Source organism: Ipomoea triloba, chromosome 16 (genome assembly GCF_003576645.1).
Source record: "Ipomoea triloba cultivar NCNSP0323 chromosome 16, ASM357664v1".
Taxonomy (NCBI): Eukaryota; Viridiplantae; Streptophyta; class Magnoliopsida; order Solanales; family Convolvulaceae; genus Ipomoea; species Ipomoea triloba.
In genome coordinates, this window is record NC_044931.1 from 10,590,752 (window position 1) to 10,604,965 (window position 14,214).

The 14,214-nt window shown below is 30.3% G+C and overlaps 8 non-coding genes across 8 annotated transcripts; all 8 read left to right on the top strand.

Annotated features, from left to right (window-relative positions):
- Window positions 1-1,176: 1,176 nt before the first annotated feature.
- On the top strand, window positions 1,177-1,249 carry TRNAF-GAA. The gene has a single exon. It is a non-coding gene; the product is annotated as a tRNA-Phe (tRNA).
- Window positions 1,250-3,726: 2,477 nt separating this feature from the next.
- Window positions 3,727-3,799, top strand: TRNAF-GAA. Its single transcript has one exon. It is a non-coding gene; the product is annotated as a tRNA-Phe (tRNA).
- Window positions 3,800-4,915: 1,116 nt separating this feature from the next.
- Window positions 4,916-4,988, top strand: TRNAF-GAA. Its single transcript has one exon. It is a non-coding gene; the product is annotated as a tRNA-Phe (tRNA).
- A 2,358-nt stretch (window positions 4,989-7,346) lies between these two features.
- Window positions 7,347-7,419, top strand: TRNAF-GAA. The gene has a single exon. It is a non-coding gene; the product is annotated as a tRNA-Phe (tRNA).
- Window positions 7,420-8,621: 1,202 nt separating this feature from the next.
- On the top strand, window positions 8,622-8,694 carry TRNAF-GAA. The gene has a single exon. It is a non-coding gene; the product is annotated as a tRNA-Phe (tRNA).
- A 2,432-nt stretch (window positions 8,695-11,126) lies between these two features.
- Window positions 11,127-11,199, top strand: TRNAF-GAA. The gene has a single exon. It is a non-coding gene; the product is annotated as a tRNA-Phe (tRNA).
- A 1,685-nt stretch (window positions 11,200-12,884) lies between these two features.
- TRNAF-GAA lies at window positions 12,885-12,957 on the top strand. Its single transcript has one exon. It is a non-coding gene; the product is annotated as a tRNA-Phe (tRNA).
- Window positions 12,958-14,075: 1,118 nt separating this feature from the next.
- TRNAF-GAA lies at window positions 14,076-14,148 on the top strand. Its single transcript has one exon. It is a non-coding gene; the product is annotated as a tRNA-Phe (tRNA).
- The last annotated feature ends 66 nt before the right edge of the window (window positions 14,149-14,214 follow it).

Here is a 14,214-nt window from a genome sequence, read left to right on the forward strand (position 1 = left end):
TGGGAGAGCGTCAGACTGAAGATCTGAAGGTCTCGTGTTCGATCCACGATCACCGCAAATAAAGCCTAGTGTGCGTAACATGGAATCAACAATAACTATTTACAAAACACACTAGAAACTAACAAATATTTCTCATCTTTCTATTTTCAAACTATCGCCTTTTTTAATTTTTTGAGAAAAAAAAATGTTGTTATTTTTTGTTTCCGTGCTTTTGCACAAATCAAATTCTTGACACAGAGTCATGATAGAGAAAACTATTTGAATATTTTTATACTAACCTTATATTGATCATCAATAAAATTCAACCATGCACTCAAAACTACCACACATAAACCAAGCCAATTGAAACCTTCAAAACAAATCATCTTTCATGTGTGATAACCCATACTCCATCTAGTCTTTCTGGTGTATTACGATGTGGTGTTGCCATATATATCCCTACTAGGAGTACCATAGATCTACAAGATTTAGAGAATTGTGCCTATTGTTAGTGATATCTCACCAAATCTGTTTCTCCTTAGTTATTACATTTACCCCACTCTGTAATCGCTATCATGGTTAGAGTCGAACTGAAACACACTTTCAAACATTGTTACTCATCTTCACCCTCCCTCTCAAACCCTCTCTGTCAATTGTCAAACCACGGCTAGTTAGTGGAGTAGTGACATTTGAAGTCGATTTATGGATTAGTTTCATTTATATGATTGTTAAATAAAGTTTGTTGAGTAGTAGCATTATAATGACAATTTATTACAGTGAGATGTTGCCTTGATTGATTTAAATAGAAACTATTTAATCAATGTTTTTCTTTGCATGAGATTTATTATTTGTGATTTCTAAAAATATCTAATTTTTATATACGATGGTAATATATCATAGGTTCCTTCAAGATCTGAAAAAAAAAAAAAATAGTTTGAAAATCCCGACAAAATAATTCAACAAAACTTGCATGTAAGTAACTTTTTCACCCATTCAAATTTCAAATTGTAAGCTTTACAAATTTTAATTGATACAGATTTGTTTTAAGACATTTTATTGCATATTAATAACTATATAATAAATAATAACAAATGATTTTTGTTTCACATTCTTTTATCAGTGTAATTATCCTAGTTTTTTAATTTGGAATTTACAATAGAAAACAATTATTAAAACCGAGTATGTAACACTCGTACTGCGGGGATAGCTCAGTTGGGAGAGCGTCAGACTGAAGATCTGAAGGTCTCGTGTTCGATCCACGATCACCGCAAACAAAGCCTCGTGTGCGTAACATGGAATCAACAACAACTATTTACAAAACACACTAGAAACTAACAAATATTTCTCATCTTTCTATTTACAAACTATCGCCTTTTTTAATTTTTTGAGAAAAAAAAATGTTGTTATTTTTTGTTTCCGTGCTTTTGCACAAATCAAATTCTTGACACAGAGTCATGATAGAGAAAACTATTTGAATATTTTTATACTAACCTTATATTGATCATCAATAAAATTCAACCATGCACTCAAAACTACCACACATAAACCAAGCCAATTGAAACCTTCAAAACAAATCACCTTTCATGTGTGATAACCCATACTCCATCTAGTCTTTGTGGTGTATTACGATGTGGTGTTGCCATATATATCCCTACTAGGAGTATCATAGATCTACAACATTTAGAGAATTGTGCTTATTGTTAGTGATATCTCACCAAATCTGTTTCTCCTTAGTTATGACATTTACCCCACTCTGTAATCACTATCATGGTTAGAGTCGAACTGAAACACATTTTCAAACATTGTTACTCATCTTCACCCTCCCTCTCAAACCCTCTCTGTCAATTGTCAAACCACGGCTAGTTAGTCGAGTAGTGACATTTGAAGTCGATTTATGGATTAGTTTCATTTATATGATTGTTAAATAAAGTTTGTTGAGTAGTAGCATTATAATGACAATTTATTACAGTGAGATGTTGCCTTGATTGATTTAACTAGAAACTATTTAATCAATGTTTTTCTTTGCATGAGATTTATTATTTGTGATTTCTCAAAATATCTAATTTTTATATACGATGGTAATATATCATAGGTTCCTTTCAAGATCTGAAAAAAAAAATAAATAGTTTGAAAATCCCGACAAAATAATTCAACAAAACTTGCATGTAAGTAACTTTTTCACCCATTCAAATTTCAAATTGTAAGCTTTACAAATTTTAATTGATACAGATTAGTTTTAAGACATTTTATTGCATATTAATAACTATATAATAAATAATAACAAATGATTTTTGTTTCACATTCTTTTATGAGTATAATTATCCTAGTTTTTTAATTTGGAATTTACAATAGAAAACAATTATTAAAACCGAGTATGTAACACTCGTACTACGGGGATAGCTCAGTTGGGAGAGCGTCAGACTGAAGATTTGAAGGTCTCGTGTTCGATCCACGATCATCGCAAATAAAGCCTCGTGTGCGTAACATGGAATCAACAATAACTATTTACAAAACACACGAGAAACTAACAAATATTTCTCATCTTTCCATTTACAAACCATCGCCTTTTTTAATTTTTTGACAAAAAAAATGTTGTTATTTTTTGTTTCCGTGCTTTTGCAAAAAAAAAAAATGTTGTTATTTTTTGTTTCCGTGCTTTTGCAAAAATCAAATTCTTGACACAAATCATGTTCCGTGCTTTTGCAAAAATCAAATTCTTGACACAAATCATGATAGAGGCTTTTGCAAAAATCAAATTCTTGACACAAATCATGATAGAGACTTTTGCAAAAATCAAATTCTTGACACAAATCATGATAGAGAAAACTATTTGAATATTTTTATACTAACCTTGTATTGATCATCAATAAAATTCAACTATGCACTCAAAACTACCACACATAAACCAAGCCAATTGAAACCTTCAAAACAAATCATCTTTCATGTGTGATAACCCATACTCCATCTAGTCTTTCTGGTGTATTACGATGTGGTGTTGCCATATATATCCCTACTAGGAGTACCATAGATCTACAAGATTTAGAGAATTGTGCTTATTGTTAGTGATATCTCACCAAATCTGTTTCTCCTTAGTTATGACATTTACCCCACTCTGTAATCACTATCATGGTTAGAGTCGAACTGAAACACATTTTCAAACATTGTTACTCATCTTCACCCTCCCTCTCAAACCCTCTCTGTCAATTGTCAAACCACGGCTAGTTAGTGGAGTAGTGACATTTGAAGTCGATTTATGGATTAGTTTCATTTATATGATTGTTAAATAAAGTTTGTTGAGTAGTAGCATTATAATGACAATTTATTACAGTGAGATGTTGCCTTGATTGATTTAAATAGAAACTATTTAATCAATGTTTTTCTTTGCATGAGATTTATTATTTGTGATTTCTCAAAATATCTAATTTTTATATACGATGGTAATATATCATAGGTTCCTTTCAAGATCTGAAAAAAAATAAATAGTTTGAATATCCCGACAAAATAATTCAACAAAACTTGCATGTAAGTAAGTTTTTCACCCATTCAAATTTCAAATTGTAAGCTTTACAAATTTTAATTGATACAGATTTGTTTTAAGACATTTTATTGCATATTAATAACTATATAATAAATAATAACAAATGATTTTTGTTTCACATTCTTTTATCAGTGTAATTATCCTAGTTTTTTAATTTGGAATTTACAATAGAAAACAATTATTAAAACCGAGTATCTAGCACTCGTACTGCGGGGATAGCTCAGTTGGGAGAGTGTCAGACTGAAGATCTGAAGGTCTCGTGTTCGATCCACGATCACCGCAAATAAAGCCTCGTGTGCGTAAGATGGGATCAACAATAACTATTTACAAAACACACTAGAAACTAACAAATATTTCTCATCTTTCTATTTACAAACTATCGCCTTTTTTAATTTTTTGAGAAAAAAAATGTTGTTATTTTTTGTTTCCGTGCTTTTGCACAAATCAAATTCTTGACACAAATCATGATAGAGAAAACTATTTGAATATTTTTATACTAACCTTGTATTGATCATCAATAAAATTCAACCATGCACTCAAAACTACCACACATAAACCAAGCCAATTGAAACCTTCAAAACAAATCATCTTTCATGTGTGATAACCCATACTCCATCTAGTCTTTCTGGTGTATTACGATGTGGTGTTGCCATATATATCCCTACTAGGAGTACCATAGATCTACAAGATTTAGAGAATTGTGCTTATTGTTAGTGATATGTCACCAAATCTGTTTCTCCTTAGTTATGACATTTACCCCACTCTGTAATCACTATCATGGTTAGAGTCGAACTGAAACACATTTTCAAACATTGTTACTCATCTTCACCCTCCCTCTCAAACCCTCTCTGTCAATTGTCAAACCACGGCTAGTTAGTGGAGTACTGACATTTGAAGTGGATTTATGGATTAGTTTCATTTATATGATTGTTAAATAAAGTTTGTTGAGTAGTAGCATTATAATGACAATTTATTACAGTGAGATGTTGCCTTCATTGATTTAAATATAAACTATGTAATCAATGTTTTTCGTTACATGAGATTTATTATTTGTGATTTCTAAAAATATCTCATTTTTATATACGATGGTAATATATCATAGGTTCCTTTCAAGATCTGAAAAAAAATAAATAGTTTGAAAATCCCGACAAGATAATTCAACAAAACTTGCATGTAAGTAAGTTTTTCACCCATTCAAATTTCAAATTGTAAGCTTTACAAATTTTAATTGATACAGATTTGTTTTAAGACATTTTATTGCATATTAATAACTATATAATAAATAATAACAAATGATTTTTGTTTCACATTCTTTTATCAGTGTAATTATCCTAGTTTTTTAATTTGGAATTTACAATAGAAAACAATTATTAAAACCGAGTATGTAACACTCGTACTGCGGGGATAGCTCAGTTGGGAGAGCGTCAGACTGAAGATCTGAAGGTCTCGTGTTCGATCCACGATCACGACAAATGAAGCCTCGTGTGCGTAACATGGAATCAACAATAACTATTTACAAAACACTATAGAAACAAACAAATATTTCTCATCTTTCTATTTACAAACTATCGCCTTTTTTAATTTTTTGACAAAAAAAAATGTTGTTATTTTTTGTTTCCGTGCTTTTGCACAAATCAAATTCTTGACACAAATCATGATAGAGAAAACTATTTGAATATTTTTATACTAACCTTGTATTGATCATCAATAAAATTCAACCATGCACTCAAAACTACCACACATAAACCAAGCCAATTGAAACCTTCAAAACAAATCATCTTTCATGTGTGATAACCCATACTCCATCTAGTCTTTCTGGTGTATTACGATGTGGTGTTGCCATATATATCCCTACTAGGAGTACCATAGATCTACAAGATTTAGAGAATTGTGCTTATTGTTAGTGATATCTCACCAAATCTGTTTCTCCTTAGTTATGACATTTACCCCACTCTGTAATCACTATCATGGTTAGAGTCGAACTGAAACACATTTTCAAACATTGTTACTCATCTTCACCCTCCCTCTCAAACCCTCTCTGTCAATTGTCAAACCACGGCTAGTTAGTGGAGTAGTGACATTTGAAGTCGATTTATGGATTAGTTTCATTTATATGATTGTTAAATAAAGTTTGTTGAGTAGTAGCATTATAATGACAATTTATTACAGTGAGATGTTGCCTTGATTGATTTAAATAGAAACTATTTAATCAATGTTTTTCTTTGCATGAGATTTATTATTTGTGATTTCTCAAAATATCTAATTTTTATATACGGTGGTAATATATCATAGGTTCCTTTCAAGATCTGAAAAAAAAATAAATAGTTCGAAAATCCCGACAAAATAATTCAACAAAACTTGCATGTAAGTAACTTTTTCACCCATTCAAATTTCAAATTGTAAGCTTTACAAATTTTAATTGATGCAGATCTGTTTTAAGACATTTTATTGCATATTAATAACTATATAATAAATAATAACAAATGATTTTTGTTTCACATTATTTTATGAGTGTAATTATCCTAGTTTTTTAATTTGGAATTTACAATAGAAAACAATTATTAAAACCGAGTATGTAACACTCGTACTGCGGGGATAGCTCAGTTGGGAGAGCATCAGACTGAAGATCTGAAGGTCTCGTGTGCGTAAGATGGGATCAACAATAACTATTTACAAAACACACTAGAAACAAACAAATATTTCTCATCTTTCTATTTACAAACTATCGCCTTTTTTAATTTTTTGACAAAAAAAAATGTTGTTATTTTTTGTTTCCGTGCTTTTGCACAAATCAAATTCTTGACACAAATCATGATAGAGAAAACTATTTGAATATTTTTATACTAACCTTGTATTGATCATCAATAAAATTCAACCATGCACTCAAAACTACCACACATAAACCAAGCCAATTGAAACCTTCAAAACAAATCATCTTTCATGTGTGATAACCCATACTCCATCTAGTCTTTCTGGTGTATTACGATGTGGTGTTGCCATATATATCCCTACTAGGAGTACCATAGATCTACAAGATTTAGAGAATTGTGCCTATTGTTAGTGATATCTCACCAAATCTGTTTCTCCTTAGTTATTACATTTACCCCACTCTGTAATCGCTATCATGGTTAGAGTCGAACTGAAACACATTTTCAAACATTGTTACTCATCTTCACCCTCCCTCTCAAACCCTCTCTGTCAATTGTCAAACCACGGCTAGTTAGTGGAGTAGTGACATTTGAAGTCGATTTATGGATTAGTTTCATTTATATGATTGTTAAATAAAGTTTGTTGAGTAGTAGCATTATAACGACAATTTATTACAGTGAGATGTTGCCTTGATTGATTTAAATGACAATTTATTACAGTGAGATGTTGCCTTGATTGATTTAAATAGAAACTATTTAATCAATGTTTTTCTTTGCATGAGATTTATTATTTGTGATTTCTAAAAATTTTTTCTTTGCATGAGATTTATTATTTGTGATTTCTAAAAATATCTAATTTTTATATACGATGGTAATATATCATAGGTTCCTTCAAGATCTGAAAATAAAATAAATAGTTTGCAAATCCCGACAAAATAATTCAACAAAACTTGCATGTAAGTAACTTTTTCACCCATTCAAATTTCAAATTGTAAGCTTTACAAATTTTAATTGATACAGATTTGTCTTAAGACATTTTATTGCATATTAATAACTATATAATAAATAATAACAAATGATTTTTGTTTCACATTATTTTATGAGTGTAATTATCCTAGTTTTTTAATTTGGAATTTACAATAGAAAACAATTATTAAAACCGAGTATGTAACACTCGTACTGCGGGGATAGCTCAGTTGGGAGAGCGTCAGACTGAAGATCTGAAGGTCTCGTGTTCGATCCACGATCACGACAAATGAAGCCTCGTGTGCGTAACATGGAATCAACAATAACTATTTATAAAACACTATAGAAACTAACAAATATTTCTCATCTTTCTATTTACAAACTATCGCCTTTTTTAATTTTTTGAGAAAAAAAAATGTTGTTATTTTTTGTTTCCGTGCTTTTGCACAAATCAAATTATTGACACAGAGTCATGATAGAGAAAACTATTTGAATATTTTTTTGACACAGAGTCATGATAGAGAAAACTATTTGAATATTTTTATACTACAGAGTCATGATAGAGAAAACTATTTGAATATTTTTATACTAACCTTATATTGATCATCAATAAAATTCAACCATGCACTCAAAACTACCACACATAAACCAAGCCAATTGAAACCTTCAAAACAAATCATCTTTCATGTGTGATAACTCATACTCCATCTAGTCTTTCTGGTGTATTACGATGTGGTGTTGCCATATATATCCCTACTAGGAGTACCATAGACCTACAAGATTTAGAGAATTGTGCCTATTGTTAGTGATATCTCACCAAATCTGTTTCTCCTTAGTTATTACATTTACCCCACTCTGTAATCGCTATCATGGTTAGAGTCGAACTGAAACACATTTTCAAACATTGTTACTCATCTTCACCCTCCCTCTCAAACCCTCTCTGTCAATTGTCAAACCACGGCTAGTTAGTGGAGTAGTGACATTTGAAGTCGATTTATGGATTAGTTTCATTTATATGATTGTTAAATAAAGTTTGTTGAGTAGTAGCATTATAATGACAATTTATTACAGTGAGATGTTGCCTTGATTGATTTAAATAGAAACTATTTAATCAATGTTTTTCTTTGCATGAGATTTATTATTTGTGATTTCTCAAAATATCTAATTTTTATATACGATGGTAATATATCATAGGTTCCTTCCAAGATCTGAAAAAAAATAAATAGTTTGAAAATCCCGACAAAATAATTCAACAAAACTTACATGTAAGTAACTTTTTCACCCATTCAAATTTCAAATTGTAAGCTTTACAAATTTTAATTGATACAGATTTGTCTTAAGACATTTTATTGCATATTAATAACTATATAATAAATAATAACAAATGATTCTTGTTTCACATTCTTTTATCAGTGTAATTATCCTAGTTTTTTAATTTGGAATTTACAATAGAAAACAATTGTTAAAACCGAGTATGTAACACTCGTACTGCGGGGATAGCTCAGTTGGGAGAGCGTCAGACTGAAGATCTGAAGATCTCGTGTTCGATCCACGATCACCGCAAACAAAGCCTCGTGTGCGTAACATGGAATCAACAACAACTATTTACAAAACACACTAGAAACTAACAAATATTTCTCATCTTTCTATTTACAAACTATCGCCTTTTTTAATTTTTTGACAAAAAAAAATGTTGTTATTTTTTGTTTCCGTGCTTTTGCACAAATCAAATTCTTGACACAAATCATGATAGAGAAAACTATTTGAATATTTTTATACTAACCTTATATTGATCATCAATAAAATTCAACCATGCACTCAAAACTACCACACATAAACCAAGCCAATTGAAACCTTCAAAACAAATCATCTTTCATGTGTGATAACCCATACTCCATCTAGTCTTTCTGGTGTATTACGATGTGGTGTTGCCATATATATCCCTACTAGGAGTACCATAGATCTACAAGATTTAGAGAATTGTGCCTATTGTTAGTGATATCTCACCAAATCTGTTTCTCCTTAGTTATTACATTTACCCCACTCTGTAATCGCTATCATGGTTAGAGTCGAACTGAAACACATTTTCAAACATTGTTACTCATCTTCACCCTCCCTCTCAAACCCTCTCTGTCAATTGTCAAACCACGGCTAGTTAGTGGAGTAGTGACATTTGAAGTGGATTTATGGATTAGTTTCATTTATATGATTGTTAAATAAAGTTTGTTGAGTAGTAGCATTATAATGACAATTTATTACAGTGAGATGTTGCCTTGATTGATTTAAATAGAAACTATTTAATCAATGTTTTTCTTTGCATGAGATTTATTATTTGTGATTTCTCAAAATATCTAATTTTTATATACGATGGTAATATATCATAGGTTCCTTCCAAGATCTGAAAAAAAATAAATAGTTTGAAAATCCCGACAAAATAATTCAACAAAACTTGCATGTAAGTAACTTTTTCACCCATTCAAATTTCAAATTGTAAGCTTTACAAATTTTAATTGATACAGATTTGTTTTAAGACATTTTATTGCATATTAATAACTATATAATAAATAATAACAAATGATTTTTGTTTCACATTCTTTTATGAGTGTAATTATCCTAGTTTTTTAATTTGGAATTTACAATAGAAAACAATTATTAAAACCGAGTATGTAACACTCGTACTGCGGGGATAGCTCAGTTGGGAGAGCGTCAGACTGAAGATTTGAAGGTCTCGTGTTGGATCCACGATCATCGCAAATAAAGCCTCGTGTGCGTAACATGGAATCAACAATAACTATTTACAAAACACACGAGAAACTAACAAATATTTCTCATCTTTCCATTTACAAACACGAGAAACTAACAAATATTTCTCATCTTTCCATTTACAAACTATCGCCTTTTTTAAATATTTCTCATCTTTCCATTTACAAACTATCGCCTTTTTTAATTTTTTGACATCTTTCCATTTACAAACTATCGCCTTTTTTAATTTTTTGACAAAAAAAAATGTTGTTATTTTTTGTTTCCGTGCTTTTGCAAAAATCAAATTCTTGACACAAATCATGATAGAGAAAACTATTTGAATATTTTTATACTAACCTTGTATTGATCATCAATAAAATTCAACCATGCACTCAAAACTACCACACATAAACCAAGCCAATTGAAACCTTCAAAACAAATCATCTTTCATGTGTGATAACCCATACTCCATCTAGTCTTTTTGGTGTATTACGATGTGGTGTTGCCATATATATCCCTACTAGGAGTACCATAGATCTACAAGATTTAGAGAATTGTGCTTATTGTTAGTGATATCTCACCAAATCTGTTTCTCCTTAGTTATGACATTTACCCCAGTCTGTAATCACTATCATGGTTAGAGTCGAACTGAAACACATTTTCAAACATTGTTACTCATCTTCACCCTCCCTCTCAAACCCTCTCTGTCAATTGTCAAACCACGGCTAGTTAGTGGAGTAGTGACATTTGAAGTCAATTTATGGATTAGTTTCATTTATATGATTGTTAAATAAAGTTTGTTGAGTAGTAGCATTATAATGACAATTTATTACAGTGAGATGTTGCCTTGATTGATTTAAATAGAAACTATTTAATCAATGTTTTTCTTTGCATGAGATTTATTATTTGTGATTTCTCAAAATATCTAATTTATATATACGATGGTAATATATCATAGGTTCCTTCCAAGATCTGAAAAAAATATATAGTTTGAAAATCCCGACAAAATAATTCGACAAAACTTGCATGTAAGTAACTTTTTCACCCATTCAAATTTCAAATTGTAAGCTTTACAAATTTTAATTGATACACATTTGTTTTAAGACATTTTATTGCATATTAATAACTATATAATAAATAATAACAAATGATTTTTGTTTCACATTCTTTTATGAGCATAATTATCCTAGTTTTTTAATTTGGAATTTACAATAGAAAACAATTATTAAAACCGAGTATGTTACACTCGTACTGCGGGGATAGCTCAGTTGGGAGAGCGTCAGACTGAAGATTTGAAGGTCTCGTGTTCGATCCACGATCACCGCAAATAAAGCCTCGTGTGCGTAACATGGAATCAACAATACCTATTTACAAAACACACGAGAAACTCATGGAATCAACAATACCTATTTACAAAACACACGAGAAACTAACAAATATTTATCATCTTTCCATTTACAAACTATCGCCTTTTTTAATTTTTTGACAAAAAAAAATGTTGTTATTTTTTGTTTCCGTGCTTTTGCANAATTTATATATACGATGGTAATATATCATAGGTTCCTTCCAAGATCTGAAAAAAATATATAGTTTGAAAATCCCGACAAAATAATTCGACAAAACTTGCATGTAAGTAACTTTTTCACCCATTCAAATTTCAAATTGTAAGCTTTACAAATTTTAATTGATACACATTTGTTTTAAGACATTTTATTGCATATTAATAACTATATAATAAATAATAACAAATGATTTTTGTTTCACATTCTTTTATGAGTATAATTATCCTAGTTTTTTAATTTGGAATTTACAATAGAAAACAATTATTAAAACCGAGTATGTAACACTCGTACTATGGGGATAGCTCAGTTGGGAGAGCATCAGACTGAAGATCTGAAGGTCTCGTGTGCGTAACATGGAATCAACAATAACTATTTACAAAACACTATAGAAACAAACAAATATTTCTCATCTTTCTATTTACAAACTATCGCCTTTTTTAATTTTTTGACAAAAAAAAATGTTGTTATTTTTTGTTTCCGTGCTTTTGCACAAATCAAATTCTTGACACAAATCATGATAGAGAAAACTATTTGAATATTTTTATACTAACCTTGTATTGATCATCAATAAAATTCAACCATGCACTCAAAACTACCACACATAAACCAAGCCAATTGAAACCTTCAAAACAAATCATCTTTCATGTGTGATAACCCATACTCCATCTAGTCTTTCTGGTGTATTACGATGTGGTGTTGCCATATAATATCCCTACTAGGAGTACCATAGATCTACAAGATTTAGAGAATTGTGCTTATTGTTAGTGATATCTCACCAAATCTGTTTCTCCTTAGTTATGACAGTTACCCACTCTGTAATCACTATCATGGTTAGAGTCGAACTGAAACACATTTTCAAACATTGTTATTCATCTTCACCCTCCCTCTCAAACCCTCTCTGTCAATTGTCAAACCACGGCTAGTTAGTGGAGTAGTGACATTTGAAGTCGATTTATGGATTAGTTTCATTTATATGATTGTTAAATAAAGTTTGTTGAGTAGTAGCATTATAATGACAATTTATTACAGTGAGATGTTGCCTTGATTGATTTAAATAGAAACTATTTAATCAATGTTTTTCTTTGCATGAGATTTATTATTTGTGATTTCTCAAAATATCTAATTTTTATATACGGTGGTAATATATCATAGGTTCCTTTCAAGATCCTAAAAAAAAATAAATAGTTCGAAAATCCCGACAAAATAATTCAACAAAACTTGCATGTAAGTAACTTTTTCACCCATTCAAATTTCAAATTGTAAGCTTTACAAATTTTAATTGATGCAGATCTGTTTTAAGACATTTTATTGCATATTAATAACTATATAATAAATAATAACAAATGATTTTTGTTTCACATTATTTTATGAGTGTAATTATCCTAGTTTTTTAATTTGGAATTTACAATAGAAAACAATTATTAAAACCGAGTATGTAACACTCGTACTGCGGGGATAGCTCAAATGGGAGAGCGTCAGACTGAAGATCTGAAGGTCTCGTGTTCGATCCACGATCACCGCATATAAAGCCTCTTGTGCGTAAGATGGGATCAACAATAACTATTTACAAAACACACTAGAAACAAACAAATATTTCTCATCTTTCTATTTACAAACTATCGCCTTTTTTAATTTTTTGACAAAAAAAAATGTTGTTATTTTTTGTTTCCGTGCTTTTGCACAAATCAAATTCTTGACACAAATCATGATAGAGAAAACTATTTGAATATTTTTATACTAACCTTGTATTGATCATCAATAAAATTCAACCATGCACTCAAAACTACCACACATAAACCAAGCCAATTGAAACCTTCAAAACAAATCATCTTTCATGTGTGATAACCCATACTCCATCTAGTCTTTCTGGTGTATTACGATGTGGTGTTGCCATATATATCCCTACTAGGAGTACCATAGATCTACAAGATTTAGAGAATTGTGCTTATTGTTAGTGATATCTCACCAAATCTGTTTCTCCTTAGTTATGGCATTTACCCCACTCTGTAATCACTATCATGGTTAGAGTCGAACTGAAACACATTTTCAAACATTGTTACTCATCTTCACCCTCCCTCTCAAACCCTCTCTGTCAATTGTCAAACCACGGCTAGTTAGTGGAGTAGTGACATTTGAAGTGGATTTATGGATTAGTTTCATTTATATGATTGTTAAATAAAGTTTGTTGAGTAGTAGCATTATAATGACAATTTATTACAGTGAGATGTTGCCTTGATTGATTTAAATAGAAACTATTTAATCAATGTTTTTCTTTGCATGAGATTTATTATTTGTGATTTCTCAAAATATCTAATTTTTATATACGGTGGTAATATATCATAGGTTCCTTTCAAGATCCTAAAAAAAAATAAATAGTTCGAAAATCCCGACAAAATAATTCAACAAAACTTGCATGTAAGTAACTTTTTCACCCATTCAAATTTCAAATTGTAAGCTTTACAAATTTTAATTGATGCAGATCTGTTTTAAGACATTTTATTGCATATTAATAACTATATAATAAATAATAACAAATGATTTTTGTTTCACATTATTTTATGAGTGTAATTATCCTAGTTTTTTAATTTGGAATTTACAATAGAAAACAATTATTAAAACCGAGTATGTAACACTCGTACTGCGGGGATAGCTCAAATGGGAGAGCGTCAGACTGAAGATCTGAAGGTCTCGTGTTCGATCCACGATCACCGCATATAAAGCCTCTTGTGCGTAAGATGGGATCAACAATAACTATTTACAAAACACACTAGAAACAAAC